The following is a 15,348-nucleotide window of genomic DNA, read 5'->3' on the forward strand; positions in this document are numbered from 1 at the left end:
CAGATTCTTCTACTTCTGCTTTTTCTTCTCATGCTTCTTCTTCACCTTCTTTTTAATTAGTGACAACTTCGTTAGTTTCTCAAAAAAAATTTCATCCTCCTCTGCATCTCCCTCGTTTACTTACTTCAATCATTCCTTGTTACGGATGCAAGCTGGTAATTCAAGCTGCAACAACTCTATTCTCCAGCAAAGCTGCAGCAACTCAGTTCCCTCAAGTTCATATTCAAAGTATTTGAAAGACTGTTCAACGGCTAGATTAACGGCAAAGTGTTTGTTTTTGAAAATCATCACTCTTCAACGGCTAGATTAACGGCATAAAGTACACATTCTGTTAAGCGGCGTTAACTCTTATCAGTGGAACGGTGTCGTTTCTTAATATAGGTGGTAATGGACAAAATTCAACGATTTCAGATCAGGCTACAGGGTTTCGGCCCTTTCTGCTACTGTTCTTGCTTGAAAAAGACAGATCCTACGGTCTGAAAATTGTTATTCTATGTTTGTTGTGTAAGTGTTGAATGGCCAAGATTTCTTACTTTGGTAAATCACGTGGACTATCAACTCAGATCATTTTGAAACTAGATAAACCTTTTGTAAAAACCAGTTTCGACAGTTAATGAAAAAACAGAAGTTTAGTTCTCTCTCTCTCTCAAAATTTTCTGTTGTTTCTCTGGAGAGTTTTACACGTTCTGGTTTTTCTTTATTCAGTCCTAGGATTTTCACACTCCTTGTCATCACGGCATGATGTACCTCCCACTTAATATCAATTCCTTCTAATTGGAATCAAGTTAAATTAATGTTTCGTTTAAACTGCGAGATTCTTCTAGAATCAGGAAGAAAAACAGAGAAAAATTGAAGAGGAGGAAAATATTTTCATTGATTGATTAACTGAATAATAGAATAACGCATGTGACTTCTCTTATAATTTATATAGCCGTAGATACAAAACGCTGCGTTTCTACAGGACTTTGATTTCTGGACTCTTTTACCCAGTTAAGCTTACATTTTAATCCGGCTACTTTCCAATATTGCATTTTACCCAGACTGTTCCTAAGGGTATCTTGACAGCAGCCCCCATGAAGCTGGGCTGTCCTACAGCTGCAGCTTGTTAGTAATGGCAGTTATCAGTTCACTTGTTCTTCAAAGTTTTCTCTTTAGCAAATATTTTCAGCAATTGATTTTCGGTAACTGAATTATCACAACTCAATTTCTTCGTAAGTAACACCAGTAGTTAATCAGCTTTATCACACCAGCATGCTCAGTGATAATCATCCACACTATTTAAAAAATAATGCAATAGCCAACATTCCAGCTTAGGAACTTATTTTGACAATTGAAATGTCTCTTTACCCCTATTAATAATTATCAAAATCAAAATATAAATTTTAAAAATAATTAATTACATCCACTAAACACAAAATAATAAAAATCTCATTTAGTAAAAAAATCCCTTAAAAATACTAGTATCAAACTAAACAAAAAACAAAAAAATAAATACAACAAAATCATGGCAATCTTCTAAACAGGAAAGATTTAACAAACTACTTCTAAACCAGCAAGATTTTACACAATTATCACCTCCCAGTTATTTAAAATCCATACAAATTCATCTTCCATCTACATATTTAGGAACTATCACCTCCTGTAAAATCTAATCCACATAAATTCAATCTTCCAGATTTTACATAATTATTCAATCCAGATTTTGCATAAATCTTCCCACCATGATTTTACAAAATTATCATTCCCATTATTCTCATAAAAAAATCATCTGCCATCCAACTCCACAATCATACAAAACCCAAACCCAGAATCAACAATAAACAAAACTCATACAAAGAACAAGAATAAAAAGCCCCAAACTCTTCAATCCGGCGATGATGAACTCAGTCAAACACAGTTGATAAGCATGTTTGTACTCAGGCAGACAGTTTGTATGAGCTATAAATTTGCTTTGGGTAAACAATTCCAGGGGCTGCATAGTAACAAAAATCTAGAAAAGGCTCCATGAACATTCTTCGTCTTCATATTAAAATACCGAGGATAAACTGTATAGGAAAGGTCATTGAAGGATTAGCCTGATCATTTCATCTGCCCAAAGAAAAAAAATTCATTGAGAATGTAATAGTTTTACCTAATTTTTCCTATTTAGATGAAAAGTTAAAATTATAGATAACGTCACACAATAGATTTCTCATTAGAGATGTTTCGATGGAGAATTATATATTGTTGCCGCATTTAGACTATTGATTATGAGGATTATTAATGGAAAGATTTATAATTTATCTACATCAAAAGCAAAAAATTGAAGTCATATCAAAATGTTGTGGTACCCATTTGGAGTTGTAGAAGGCTGTGCTGTATATTAAGAAAATATTTTTAATAATCTTATTTTTCAAGAAAAAAATTAAAAGCATATATGAAAGAGAAATGCTATAATTGCATAATTGCATAGTCAAGCGTTAGGTTGACTCATGCTTAAGGCCTAACTCTAGAACACAAAAGCCCACATTGAAATAAGCAAACAAAAGGCAATTGCAAAGAGCCCATAAAAAGAAAAAAAAAAAAAAAAATTAAAGGACAATAAAAAAGTGAAAAAGAATTGGAACTTGATCACTGAAAATGAAGAAGATGAAAGATGGCCCCTTAATATCCACTTTAACATGAAAGTCATATATTCGAAAACATAAAGCCTATTGGGAAGGGGAGAAGTGCAAGTATAAATTAAACATCTTTACAGTGGAACATCCCAAAATAATAAACAAAAGGCTGGTTTAGTACATAAACAGAGGCATGACACAATGACCATTTTCATTCCAAAAACCATTAATGTATACATCATCAATAAGGAAAATCTTCTGAAGTGTCATCAAAACAGCTTGTGGAGGGTATTTTCTCAGTTTCTGATAAAATGTTTCTCTCTAGAATTTCATGTAGCAAAACAAACGACGAGAAAAACGATTTACAACAGATATAGCAAGCAATGATCGAGAGGAAGTGATAGAGCAAAAAAAGTGAAAAGGGTGATGTTCAAAACTAAGACCCAAAAAAGAAGAAAAAAAATATGCAGCTCAATGGGTATACTCCGTGGACTACCTTCTCATCTTTATGCCGTGGCAGTTACCTGGTGGGGTGCTCGGATGGTTGACCACTCAAAGAAGGATTTGACGAATTAGAAGGGAGGGAGCCATTGTCTTGGGAGGGTGTGCCACCCACTTCAGCTCTGCATCAGAAGGCTCAACTACATGCACTGCTCGTCACTCATGCCAAGAGCGATTTGATTAGGCTCGGATGGATGAGCTGCTATGACAAAGGATAGGCAGTAGTGTTGCTGCTGGAGATATATTGTCAATGGTGATGGATTTTATGGGCTCGACATTTTGATACAATGAAATATACGAAAAATGCCTTGAAACATCTGAAATGGTTTAGTAGATAAGAATGTTCAGAACTCGCCAAATAAAAGGTCCACTACCTGACAGAGACGGAAGGTAATAAGCAGAAGCTGCTATTCTATCTAAGCCTTACATTTTCCGCATCAAAAACTCCCACGGTACCACAAAAAAACCGGCATACACCAGTAAACCATCACATGATATATTGCACTTGAAATGGGAGCAGGGAGTGTATCTTTGGAGACCCCTACATGTTATAAAATCATAGCATAAGGACCATTATAAGAGATATTGAAAAGTAACATGTTAAAATAAATTATATGGATACATGTACAAATGAGCCAGTATTCTGAAATTTCGCATGATGGTTTAACCTCTTACATTAGAGATCTTATTAATTCTCCATTTACTTGGAAATGTAAAAGACATAGTAAGATTTGCGGCATGTATGCAACACCATTAACAAATCTTCCAACAAAGAGCTCAGAGCGATAAGCACCACACTAGGCCAAGGCTTCTAACAATATATCCATAAAAAGATTGAATAAGTAAATTACTCTAGCGAGTCAAGGTGGAATGAGTTAATGATGATAATAAGCTACATAACTAAATCTTTTTTGGCAACAACATATGTGATTTGGGGTTCATTGACTTAATTATCGTGACGCTACGTTTCCACACTATTAGAAATGAGAGAGATAACTGAAGAAAAACTGCAACAGATGACATGGAAGCAAAACTACTGAACGTGAACATTCAAGCTTGCTGTCATAAATCAAAATTTGGCTATCATGTACCACCAACAGATGTGTTGATCATTATGAAACTGGACTTTAGTTTCTCCAAACAAAGGAGATTGACAGCCAGCTGGTATGAACCTTGATTTTCCTTCTTCCATTTATCAGTACTCCACATACACAGCTGCATCAAATTAATTGAATATAATAAAATTATTAAGTAACGGAAATAAAAAACCCAGAGATAAACAAAAAGAGAAGCTTCAACTTGATTTTTGGGACCTGATTGAAAGTCAATAGCATTTAGAAGTGACTAGGGGAAGCCATGTTTGAAACTTGTAGTAAAAGAGCATTTGTGGAAAGATCTTCGCATTAGAGATCCCCTCAAAACAATTTGACTATGTTTACATAGTAATTCAACTATGTTTTGAAATTTACCAAAGAAAAGGCTCATCGTCTGCAGACATTGATTACCCTAAAAATGGCTTAAGATCAATCTCAAATTGCGACTTCAATTTTAAAGAAAGTAGTTTTTTGTTGGGGGCGTTTTTGCAAGAAAAGCTGACGTGTCAGGATATAGTTAGAATAAGAGAAGTTCGGGGGCAGTGTTTATAAAATTTAGAAAATTTCTTTATAGTGGGCTGTTTCGCCCAAGTGCAGGGGGTAGAGAAAATCGAGAAGAAGAGAGAGAGAGAAAAAGAGGAGAGAAGAAAAAGCAGAGGAGAAGGAAGAATGGGTTTCAGCCGAGAGATAGTGAGAGAGGAAGAATGAGAGTGAAGTGGAATTAAAATAGTGAATGAGGAAATTTGAAGCAAGATCGCTCTATCTGTGTTCGGGGTGTGAAGAAAGGAGTTCTTGAGAGTTGAGATTTTGTTTGTAGTCTCGGCGAGCTGAAAAGGTGAGTGGATCAAACCAAATCTTCGCCCAAAGTTAAATCCAATGTTGCATGTAAGTTTTGATTTTGATTTTAATGTTTTGATGAAATTTTGAGTTAATTGTGAGTTGTTTAAAATTGCCTTTTCTTTATGCTTCGGTTGAACTTTAGAAGTGTTGCATTTTGGTTTTGAGTGAGATGCTTTGCATGTTCGGCTGAGTTGAGTTTGGGAAAGTTTTGTTATCTCAAAAATGCTTGGAAATGTTGTTTATTCAGGTGGAGATGAATTGACATTTGATAAATAGTTAATAGAAGAAATTGTGTAGTTGGAGAAGGAAATTTGACATGTGCAGTAAATTGAGTTCTTGAATGGTGCATTTTAAGTATTCGTGGCCCCTTTCAATCCAGAGATACACATGTATGTAAAATGTAATTCATTACTCTTTTTAATTGATTTTCCAAAATGGTGTGATTTAAGTGTGTCTTTCATTTTGATTTCTTTTTATTTATCTGTCTTTGCCTTGCTGGAAACTTGGAAAAGAGTGGAATTTGCATGATTGAATGGAGGTTGTTCAGATTTTGGTAATGGGAAGTTGGGGGAGCTGGTTTGGTGATTGTTGATTAGATGTAATTAGTTAAGATGAAATATTATTTTATATATTTTAACTCACTTGTTTACCTATGTATAAAAAGTGCATTGGTGGTTTGTTCTTTAAAATGGGCTGCTGGATTATTGGGAGATAGTTTGCTAGTTAAAGAGTGAATGGAATATAGGATCTTGCATTAAAATTCATTATTTATTGGATGGAATGCATGTTTATACTCGTTTCTTTGAGGTCATTTTAAGTTCTTGAGTTTAAATTTCTAACAAATTAATGGGTCCATGATGTGCATGTGTGTGTGAATTGAGAGGATTAAAGGGACTTGAAGTGGGCTGGATTTTGTTTTGTGGCTGGGTTTTGGCTGCATGATGAAGGATGAATATAGGATTGGGGTGTTGAGAAGAAAAATGAAGCCCAGTTAGTTTGTTGGGTATTGGATTGTATTAAAATTGGGGCTGGCCTTTTAACAATAAGGCCCAAGTTGTTTGGTTGAGTAATTTAGATTATTATTTATTGGTGGGGTGGCCTTATTGACAAGGCCTAGATTACTTTGTTTTGGGTTTTGAGTTTTATTATGGTTCAAATGTGCTAAGTTTCTTACTCTTGACAAAAAAATTATAGCATCCAATTAAACATAAGCAAGAATAAATTTTATATAGTCAAGCACTAACCTGAGCATCAGCCCCTGAAGACCCCAGTGCGTTTGAAGTATACAACCATCAATTCCTAAAACAAGATGGCAACAATAAGACTTTCACTCTAATGGACTGAGATAAGAAGCTTAAATTTATTGATGGCATAGGTAATGATTTAGACAAACCAGAACAGTTTTACATTAACAATCTCAAAATTCATCGTAATCAACTATAAATTAACACTAGCAATAAATGGAGCAAAATTCAATCGACATATCCTTCGACCAGTTACATAAAACTAGCTTCAGAAATTAAGTAAAGAAAACGACAAATCAAGGACAAGCTTCACTCATCAACTCTAACATTGTATATCTCATGGTAGAATCCTCCTTCCCAATGGCAATAATATATTATCTTGAGGATGGATGCCAAATTGGTAGCTGTCTAGGTCGGACATAATCATTGTCATGACTTGGGACACAGTAAGCAATCTTATTCAATCATGTGGAATCTCAAAATATTGCAAAGTATTATCTCAAGCAAACACTGTTGAGGATGTATGAAATACAGAGTTCAATTTGGATAGCTGCAATAATTACTTTGAATGTCTCATGTTGAAAAAGAAACTTTCCACCAGAGGCGGACATAACGTAAGAATCATTTTTGGATAAAGCGATGCATGCATAGACCTCTTCAATCGGTTTACCATCATTTATGTCATTGGATAAGTGTTGACTAGGAGGTTGCCACCAGTGGGGTGCTACAATGCAGTAGCCCGACGATTTTGCAACTGACATTAAAGTCAAAATATAAAAACAAAAGAAATTTGCAAATGGATAATAAACTTCCCCGAGGGATTCCTCTCACTACGTTGCCATTTACAAAGCTTGTGAACAGCGCAGGCGATAAGGGCTAAAGCTAGACCAGAGTGTGTGTAGATCAACCGAACAACCTGAATTTTTCTTTTCTTATTTACTTAAATCCAACAATAAACATCTGCAACAAAGTAGAAAAAACATGTAATTTTCCCAGGCCTAAATGCAGGGGAAATTACCAATGTTTTCACATATTTGCTTAATGTTTGATTTGGCTATTTATACATTGATTGGTATTAAGCTTTGTGATGAACTTGACATTGTTTCTTCTTCTATGTCTTTTGTAAAAAGTCATTTAGTTTAAATTTATTTGTCAGTCCTTTCCTACTTAGTTGATCTATGAAACGAGCATGTGTTAGAGTCATGAAAATGACTCTATTTTGGTGATAAAAAGACCCTATGTGCGATTAAAATGAAATTATTGAGGCAATAAAGAAATTATGAATTTATTCACAAAAAATCGTCCTAATGTTTTCTATGAATTAAATGTTTGGAATGATTTTGGAAATGGTATGAGTTGATATTGGGTTGTGGTTTATGGATTAGGGTGATTTTGTCTCATTATGCTGTTTAGGGGTAAATGTCATATTTCAGAGGGTTGATTTTGTCATTTTTTAATCATGCAGGGGACCCAAGCAAAATTTTCCACTTTTTGTATAAAAAGGAAGTGAAAGGGTCGCATTCCACCAGCCGCTCACCCCAAACTATAGTTCCACCGTCGACAACTCTTCCTCTCCCATTTTCGATGATGTTTCATCTCCCCCAAGTGTTGGTTCACCTTCACCATCACCCCCACCGTGTTTCCTCCATTTTCCGACGTCGTTATGCACTCCCCTGCCACGCCTCTTCACATTCCGACGATGTTTGAGCTCCTTTGGCGGCGATTCACCTTCCCGGGCTTTGATCTCCACATTTTCAACCTTCCAACACCCTCACACGCCCTTTTCCATGAAAGACCGCCACAAATCACCGTCTTCCACCGTCGTGCCTCTTCACCTTCCAACTGCGATTTCGCTCACTTTTCAATGACCTTTCATCTCCCCAGGATCTGATATGAACTCTTCATCACCTAAGCTTTCTATCGGTACCTTAGATCCCATTTCTACCACCATTTGCCGGAACACCCATGGGAAAACTAATGTATTCCAGCGAGTTGTGACTGTTTGTATTCCGAGCTATCTATTAGTTGTTTTCGCATCATCTCGTTGTCGGTTACTTCCTCTTCGCCATGACCAGTCCCATTTCTGACTTTTCAGCCTTCATCGACACCACCATGAGTGACTAAGCTCCTAGTTGTCTGTTACGGTGTAGTTGAGATCGAGATCGACACCCATGACTCTCCTCAATAGCTCTCGACTAGTTGGAAGAGCTCGATTGTTGGACATTTGGTTAAGTACTGTGCATCAGACTATGTTTGTTTTCGTTTCATGATTGATTACAATACTTTAATGTAGTTTGATGTGCGATTTGTGATTATTGATGTTGTCCATTGAGATTAGTTGTTGTTATAAAACCTATTGCATGATAAATGCTGGTTTGAGATAATTAAATGTTGATTATTGCTCTAAATTACTTCACATCGATTGTAATCGAGTTATATTTGCATTAAATGCCATTTCTACTTATGCTACATTGATTGTGTAGTTGGTTGATTGGATGATACGTATTGATGGATTGTATTTGTTAATGACGTACCAATTAGTGGTGTTGACCGTTAGAATTTTTTGGTAGTCAAAGATAGTCTTTAACCAATTGAACTTGAGCAATTGGGTGAGATAGGATATACTATATCTAGAGTGCCGGAAAGCGATTTTATTGATTTACCTTGCCTTGTAGGTTTAGGGGATCGTAGAGTGTGGAGGAGAATTGTGCGCGTTGGTCTCGTGTCGAACCAAAACAGTAGTGGCAATGTTTTTATTATAACGTCTTCATTAATTTTAATTTCAAGCTTTTATTATTTGCATTTAGTTTGTTTAGATTAATCAATTTGAAAATTTCATTTTCGTTATTCAAATTTACATTAGGTTATCAGTCTTCGCTCTCTATGGATTTGACCCTGCTTATCGCTAACTACGGTATTTAGGATTAATTTTGTGACTGGTGCGACAAAATTTTGGATTGCCATGTGGAGAGGGTGCATAATGTCTCCCTAAACCCTAAACCCTAAACCAATGTTTTAATACCTGACCCGGGGTGAAACCCGGCCAAGCGACTGGGTCCCGGGTTGGGCGGTTGAACCGGTCTAACCAGTGGGTCAGACCGGTGCTGATGTCAACATGACTTCGAAAATTATAAATCCTAAAATAAAACAATTAGTTTTTCTGAAACTATGGCTACTTCTTCCTCCTCCTCATAATCCAACTCCCTTACAATAAAACACACAGTAGCCTATTGCATTCTAATCGCAAAAACCAGCAGCCTCCTCCCAAAAACTCAGCAATCTTCCCCATTCAAATCCCAAAATCCACTCAAATTGCAAAAACCCAACAGCCTACTCCATTCAAATAAAAAAAACCAAGCATCTCCGCCATTTAATTGCAAAATCAATTTGAATAGCAAAAACCAATAGCCTCCTCTCAAAAACCCACAACCTTCTCCATCATCCCAAAATCGACCAAATCGCAAAACCCACAATCTCCTCCATTCAAATCGAAAAAACCTAGCAATTTCCTCCATTACAAGTCAAAAAAACCAAGCAATCTCCTCCATTCAAATCGCAAAATCGATCCAAATAGAAAAAGCCAAAAACTAGCAGCTCCTCTCAAAGAACCGAGCAACCTCCTCCATTCAAATCACAAAATTGACCCAAATCGAAAAATCCCAGCAGCTTACTCCATTCAAATAAAAAAGAACCCACAAGCTCTTACATTCAAACGCAAAATCGACCAAATCGCAAAAATTAATAGCCTCCTCACAAAACACTAGCAGCTGAACTGAAAATATGAAGAAGTAACGAGATGAAATGAAGATAATGAAGATGAAATAAGAGATCGACAATGGAAGAGAGAAAATATGAGTTAGGGCTTGACAAGGAATGAAAAACTGGGGAAAGCATAAAAGAAACCCACTTTTGGAATTAAACCGGGTATAAAAGTTCACTCGGTTTTCTCCTAAACGATTGGACTGGTTGGTTGCTACAGTAAACCAGTCCAACGCGGTCAAACTGGGTGGATTAATTTTCCGGTTTTTAAGCCTCCCGGCCCGGCTCAGTGGTCGGTCTCGGCGAACCGGTTAAACCGATTGGGCTGGGCCAGTTTAAAACATTGCCCTAAACCCTAAACCCCTAAAACTGGGTGGCATTACCTTGTGAATTGGCAGTCCACATACCATCATCCTCAGGGGCAGTAATGATATTTAAAAAATGAAAGAAAATTTCAAAAGAAAGGTTAAGACATCAGACGACTAAGTTTAAACTAGCATTCCAGCATTGACTTAACATTCCGGAGTTCTTGTCACTATGCATCCATTCTTTAGAATATACGGTTGGTATATTATGAAGGATATATGTTGCATAGCTTATAATAGTAAAATCTCTATATATGAACGGCAGCACACAAAGCGCAGTAAATAACTACAAAGAAAATATCCAGCACCATAAAAGTAGAGGGATTTCTTCCTAACTGAAATAACACGCAAACACTTGAATTCTTTACCACCTACGTTGCTTGGTGTTATAGAATCAGGTAAGAGTAGAGCTTTCATCTGTGATGGATCTGAAACGTTAGGAATTTTCCAGCTCTTAACCTTGTCTCCATCATCGGCAATACGTGGTTTAACATTAACAAGTCTGCTGCTGTCCATAGTACCCTGCAGTGGCACTCGGTATTAATTTGTGTACCAAGGTAAGCACCAACAACTTCATGGTATAAGAAGTGCTAAACTTACAAGATTGTTAATAGATACAACCGTAGGAACTCTATCTAGCCGTTCAAAAGTCGGACCAATGGCACCAGAAACATTTCTTATTGGACCTAGAGCATTCACAATCAATGGCTGCCAAAAAAGTAGCACATAAGACACAGACAGAACAAAAAGTCAATTAATAGACTTATAGGAAAATGTATCCTAAAGGTCTTAATTTTTTAAGCTTACAGAAGGTTAAATTCACAAGATTCTAGAGACTACTATGGGATGCCATCATAAGAATTTCAATACTTAGGACCGTCATTTTATCTCAGTCATCAATCAACCAAACCTAAACAATTTCTAGTCTAAGGCTGATAATGCCAGCCCCTAAAGAGCTGATGTTTATAATTTTATCTTTCCTTGTGTTGTTCTTTCTATATAAATTATTATTCTAAAACAAGTTCAAATAATGACATGAGAAGAGGATTATAATTTCTAGGTAACTTCTTAATGAATTGTGAGTTGTAAACTCACTTTTTACAACTTAAACTGTCAAAGGTGACTGTCAAATGTGGCTGTCAAATATGGTGGCTGTCAAAAATGGTGGGAAGCATTAATTGCCAAGGAACCACCATTGCACTTCTATAAATAGAAGTGTAGAAACTCAATAGAGAGTAGTCACCACTTTTAGAATTTACTCCTTCCTTTTTTGTTGTAGCAAAAAGTTATTTCTCCTATTTCAATAGTGAATTTTATTTGTTTTTCTCCTTGTATTTAGAGAGAAGTTGTTGTAACTTATATTTTGCTATAGTGGAAGTCCTTCTTTACTTGTCCGTGGTTTTTCTCTCAATTTGTTTGAGAGTTTTCCACGTAAATTCCGTGTCTCAATTTTTATTTGTTGTGTGATATTGCTTCAACCCGATTGTTTGATTTTTCTAATAGTGGCATCAGAGCAAGGTTGCAGGTATTGTTCACGGTAACAGGTGGAAGCCGGTTCAAGTTAAGAAGCAAATCATAGTCATCGCCATGGCAACAAAGTTCGAAATTGAGAAATTCAACAGAGCTAATTTCTCNATGAGATAGAAATCTGCTTAACTTGTTAAGCATTTAAAAAGATAATGAATGGAACTTTGCACTTCACTTCATCTTCTAATGTTTTGTTTACTGGTTTTGATGATTCCAGGATAGTTTCTTTGCTAGCTTTGCCCTTGGTTGGCTCATCACCAACGGTGCTGGTCTTGCTTCCTATCCCATCGACACCGTCCGTAGAAGAATGATGATGACATCTGGTGAAGCAGTCAAATACAAGAGCTCATTTGATGCCTTCTCTCAGATCTTGAAGAATGAGGGTGCCAAGTCCCTCTTCAAGGGTGCCGGTGCAAACATCCTCCGTGCTATTGCTGGTGCTGGTGTGTTGGCTGGTTACGACAAGTTGCAGTTAATCGTGTTCGGAAAGAAGTACGGTTCTGGCGGTGGCTAAGCAGTATTTCTTTGCTATTTAGCTTAAGATGGTGATGAAAATCGGATATTGAGTATTTATCCCAGCGGATTTTTCTTTAATAATTCACATTTTTGGGGAGTCACTCCCTAAACACATAATTTAATTTTGGAATTTTTGATTTCATAAACCTGATTTATAAGAGTTGTGGTCAAATGCCACTGCGGCTCTTGGAGTTTCAGCTTATATCATTTGAGGGAATTTTTCCATGTACCAGTAGTTTTGTTTTCCTGATTATATTCACCTCATAATGCCATCTTGTTCTCTCTCACTCTGCTTGCTTGATGCCATATTTCTTTCTTTATTTTATTCGTTGTTTGAGTGTGCACAGGAATATTTTTCTTCGCCATTCAATAACCATTTGGCTCTCTTTTGTCTTTTCACCTTCTATATTCTATAATATTGTCTTTCATTAGTTATGTGAGATGTGAGTCATAAATTTAATATTATGGAATAAATAATTTGTATGCTTTAGCGGCCAGATCCACGATGGAACAAGCAATTTGCCTGTAAAAATCTATGGCTAGAAATATGCAATATATATATAGCATCTTGGAGCAAAAGAAGATGAAAATTGGATTCCACCCTTGGGAATCTCTCTATAGAAATGGAAATGTCAAACCTCCATCGTCTATTGAGAATATAAGCAGGCGAATCTCCATGTCATAATTGTGCAACCCCTTTTACTGTTTAATTTAGACTAAACAGTAAACTTTGTAGAGAATGAATCCCCAACTGCACTTGTTCTTTCTTTGTTGGTTCTGAGTCACTTGTCTCTCTTATATTCACGGTTGGATCTTTGCCTAAAAAAGATTTTCGATAATGGGAATTTCATGCTTTTTAGCTTGGCCGTGACCCATGAATATATTATTTTATCTCCGTCCCCATTCCCATCATCAAAAGAAAATGACACCTCATCCCCAAATTAGACTCTTTAGGATATGGGAATATTACTAATTATATTCAACGATTTTAATTATGTATTTATATATCATCTTCTAATGGGGATATTAAAGATTAATGAAAAATTAAATACTCATTCATAATCGTATGTAATAATGTAAACATATTTTTTATATAAAATTCACATACGCACAGATTATACATATAGGGATGTGATTTCTCATAATTGGAAGTTTCTAATAAAAACTACAGAAAAATTGCACCCCTTATCGATCAAAATCTCTTCCTCCTCCGTTGATTGTTTATATATATAGGGATGGAGTTAAGGGGTATCGTCTATGGGATCCCACTGCTCATAAGGTTATTATCAGCAGAGATGTGATATTTGCATATAATCAATTACAAAGTGAAGAAAATGATAGCACTCCAACAGAGACCACTACTGTTCAAACAAAAGATAAGTCAAAATTTGAAGATTCTTCTGAAGCAGCACCAGAGCATGAAGGACAAGACTCAGATGAGTCCAATGATATTGAAGTTCGACGATCAACACGTCAGACAAGAAAACCATCATGGCACTCAGGGTATGTTATGGCAAGTAATTCTGCATATTGTCTTCTAACAGAAGATGGAGAGCCATCAACTTTGCAGGAGGCCTTAAACAGTCCTAATGTTTCTCTGTGGATGATAGCAATGCAAGAAGAAATAGAAGCTTTGCACAAAAACAAGACATGGGAACTCATGTCACTACCACTTGGACGAACAGCTATCAATAACAAATGGGTCTACAAAATCAAACTAGATAGCAACAACCAAGTGGAGCGATATCGTGCAAGATTGGTGGTGAAAGGATATGCTCAGAAAGAAGGTATTTATTTTAATGAGATATTTTCTCCTATTGTCAGACTAACAGCTGTTAGAGTAGTCTTAGCTATGTGTGCTAGTTTGATTTACATCTAGAGCAATTAGATGTAAAAAATGCTTTTCTTCATGGAAAACTTGAAGAAGAGATTTATATGCTTCAACCAGAAGGGTTTGAAGAAAAAGGAAAAGAAAACTTGGTTTGTAGGTTAACCAAATCTCTGTACGGTCTAAAGCAGGTGCCAAGATGTTGGTACAAGAGATTTGATTCCTTCATTATTAGCCTCAAATACAACAGACTAAGTTCAGACCATTGTACATATTACAAGAGGTTTGAAGATGATAGTTTCATTATTTTGCTGCTGTATGTGGACGACATGTTGGTAGCAGGTTCCAACAAAGATCGAGTCCAGGAATTAAAGGCACAATTGGCTAGGGAGTTTGATATGAAGGATTTGGGAGCTGTAAACAAGATTCTAGGGATGCAAATTCACCGAGACAGAAAAGACAAGAAAATTTGGCTTTCTCAAAAGAATTACCTCAAGAAAATCTTGCCACGCTTCAATATGCAAGATTGTAAGTCAATCTCTACCCCAGTTCCTGTCAATTTTAAATTATCCTCAAGTATGAGTCCTAGCAATGAAGCGGAGAGGATGGAAATGTCTCGAGTACTGTATGCATCAGCAGTGGGAAGCCTTATTTATGCCATGACCTGTACAAGACCATATATTGCTCAAGCAGTTGGTATGGTCAGTCGATTTATGGCAAATCCTAGTAAAGAGCATAGGAACGCTATAAAGAGAATCCTTAGATATGTTAAAGGAACCTCAGATGTTGCATTATGTTATAAAGGATCAGAATTTACTATCAAAAGCTATGTTGATTCAGATTTTGCAAGATGTCGATAAAAGAAAATCTATTACAGGCTATGTGTTCATACTTGCAGGAGGTGCAGTAAGCTGGGTATCAAAGTTGCAGACTGTTGTGGCCTTATCTACAACTGAAGCTGAATACATGGCAGCTACGCAAGCTTGTAAGGAAGCGGTTTGGATTAAAAGACTACTAGAAGAAATCAGACACAAACAAGAGAAAATTTCTTTGTATTGTGATAATCAGAGTGCCTTG

General features: G+C 36.3%; 1 long non-coding RNA gene across 2 annotated transcripts; it reads right to left on the minus strand.

Moving 5' to 3' along the window:
• Nucleotides 1-1,488: 1,488 nt before the first annotated feature.
• LOC116132248 lies at nucleotides 1,489-3,324 on the minus strand. 2 transcript variants are annotated; one of them, XR_004128382.1, is made up of 2 exons: nucleotides 3,094-3,324; nucleotides 1,489-1,972 (listed from the first exon to the last, which is right to left on the minus strand). It is a non-coding gene; the product is annotated as an uncharacterized LOC116132248 (long non-coding RNA). The 2 variants fall into 2 exon arrangements; XR_004128381.1 differs by having other exon boundaries at nucleotides 1,489-2,088.
• Nucleotides 3,325-15,348: the final 12,024 nt, after the last annotated feature.

This window comes from Pistacia vera, unplaced genomic scaffold, assembly GCF_008641045.1.
Source record: "Pistacia vera cultivar Batoury unplaced genomic scaffold, PisVer_v2 Contig25, whole genome shotgun sequence".
In the NCBI taxonomy this organism is placed as follows: domain Eukaryota; kingdom Viridiplantae; phylum Streptophyta; class Magnoliopsida; order Sapindales; family Anacardiaceae; genus Pistacia; species Pistacia vera.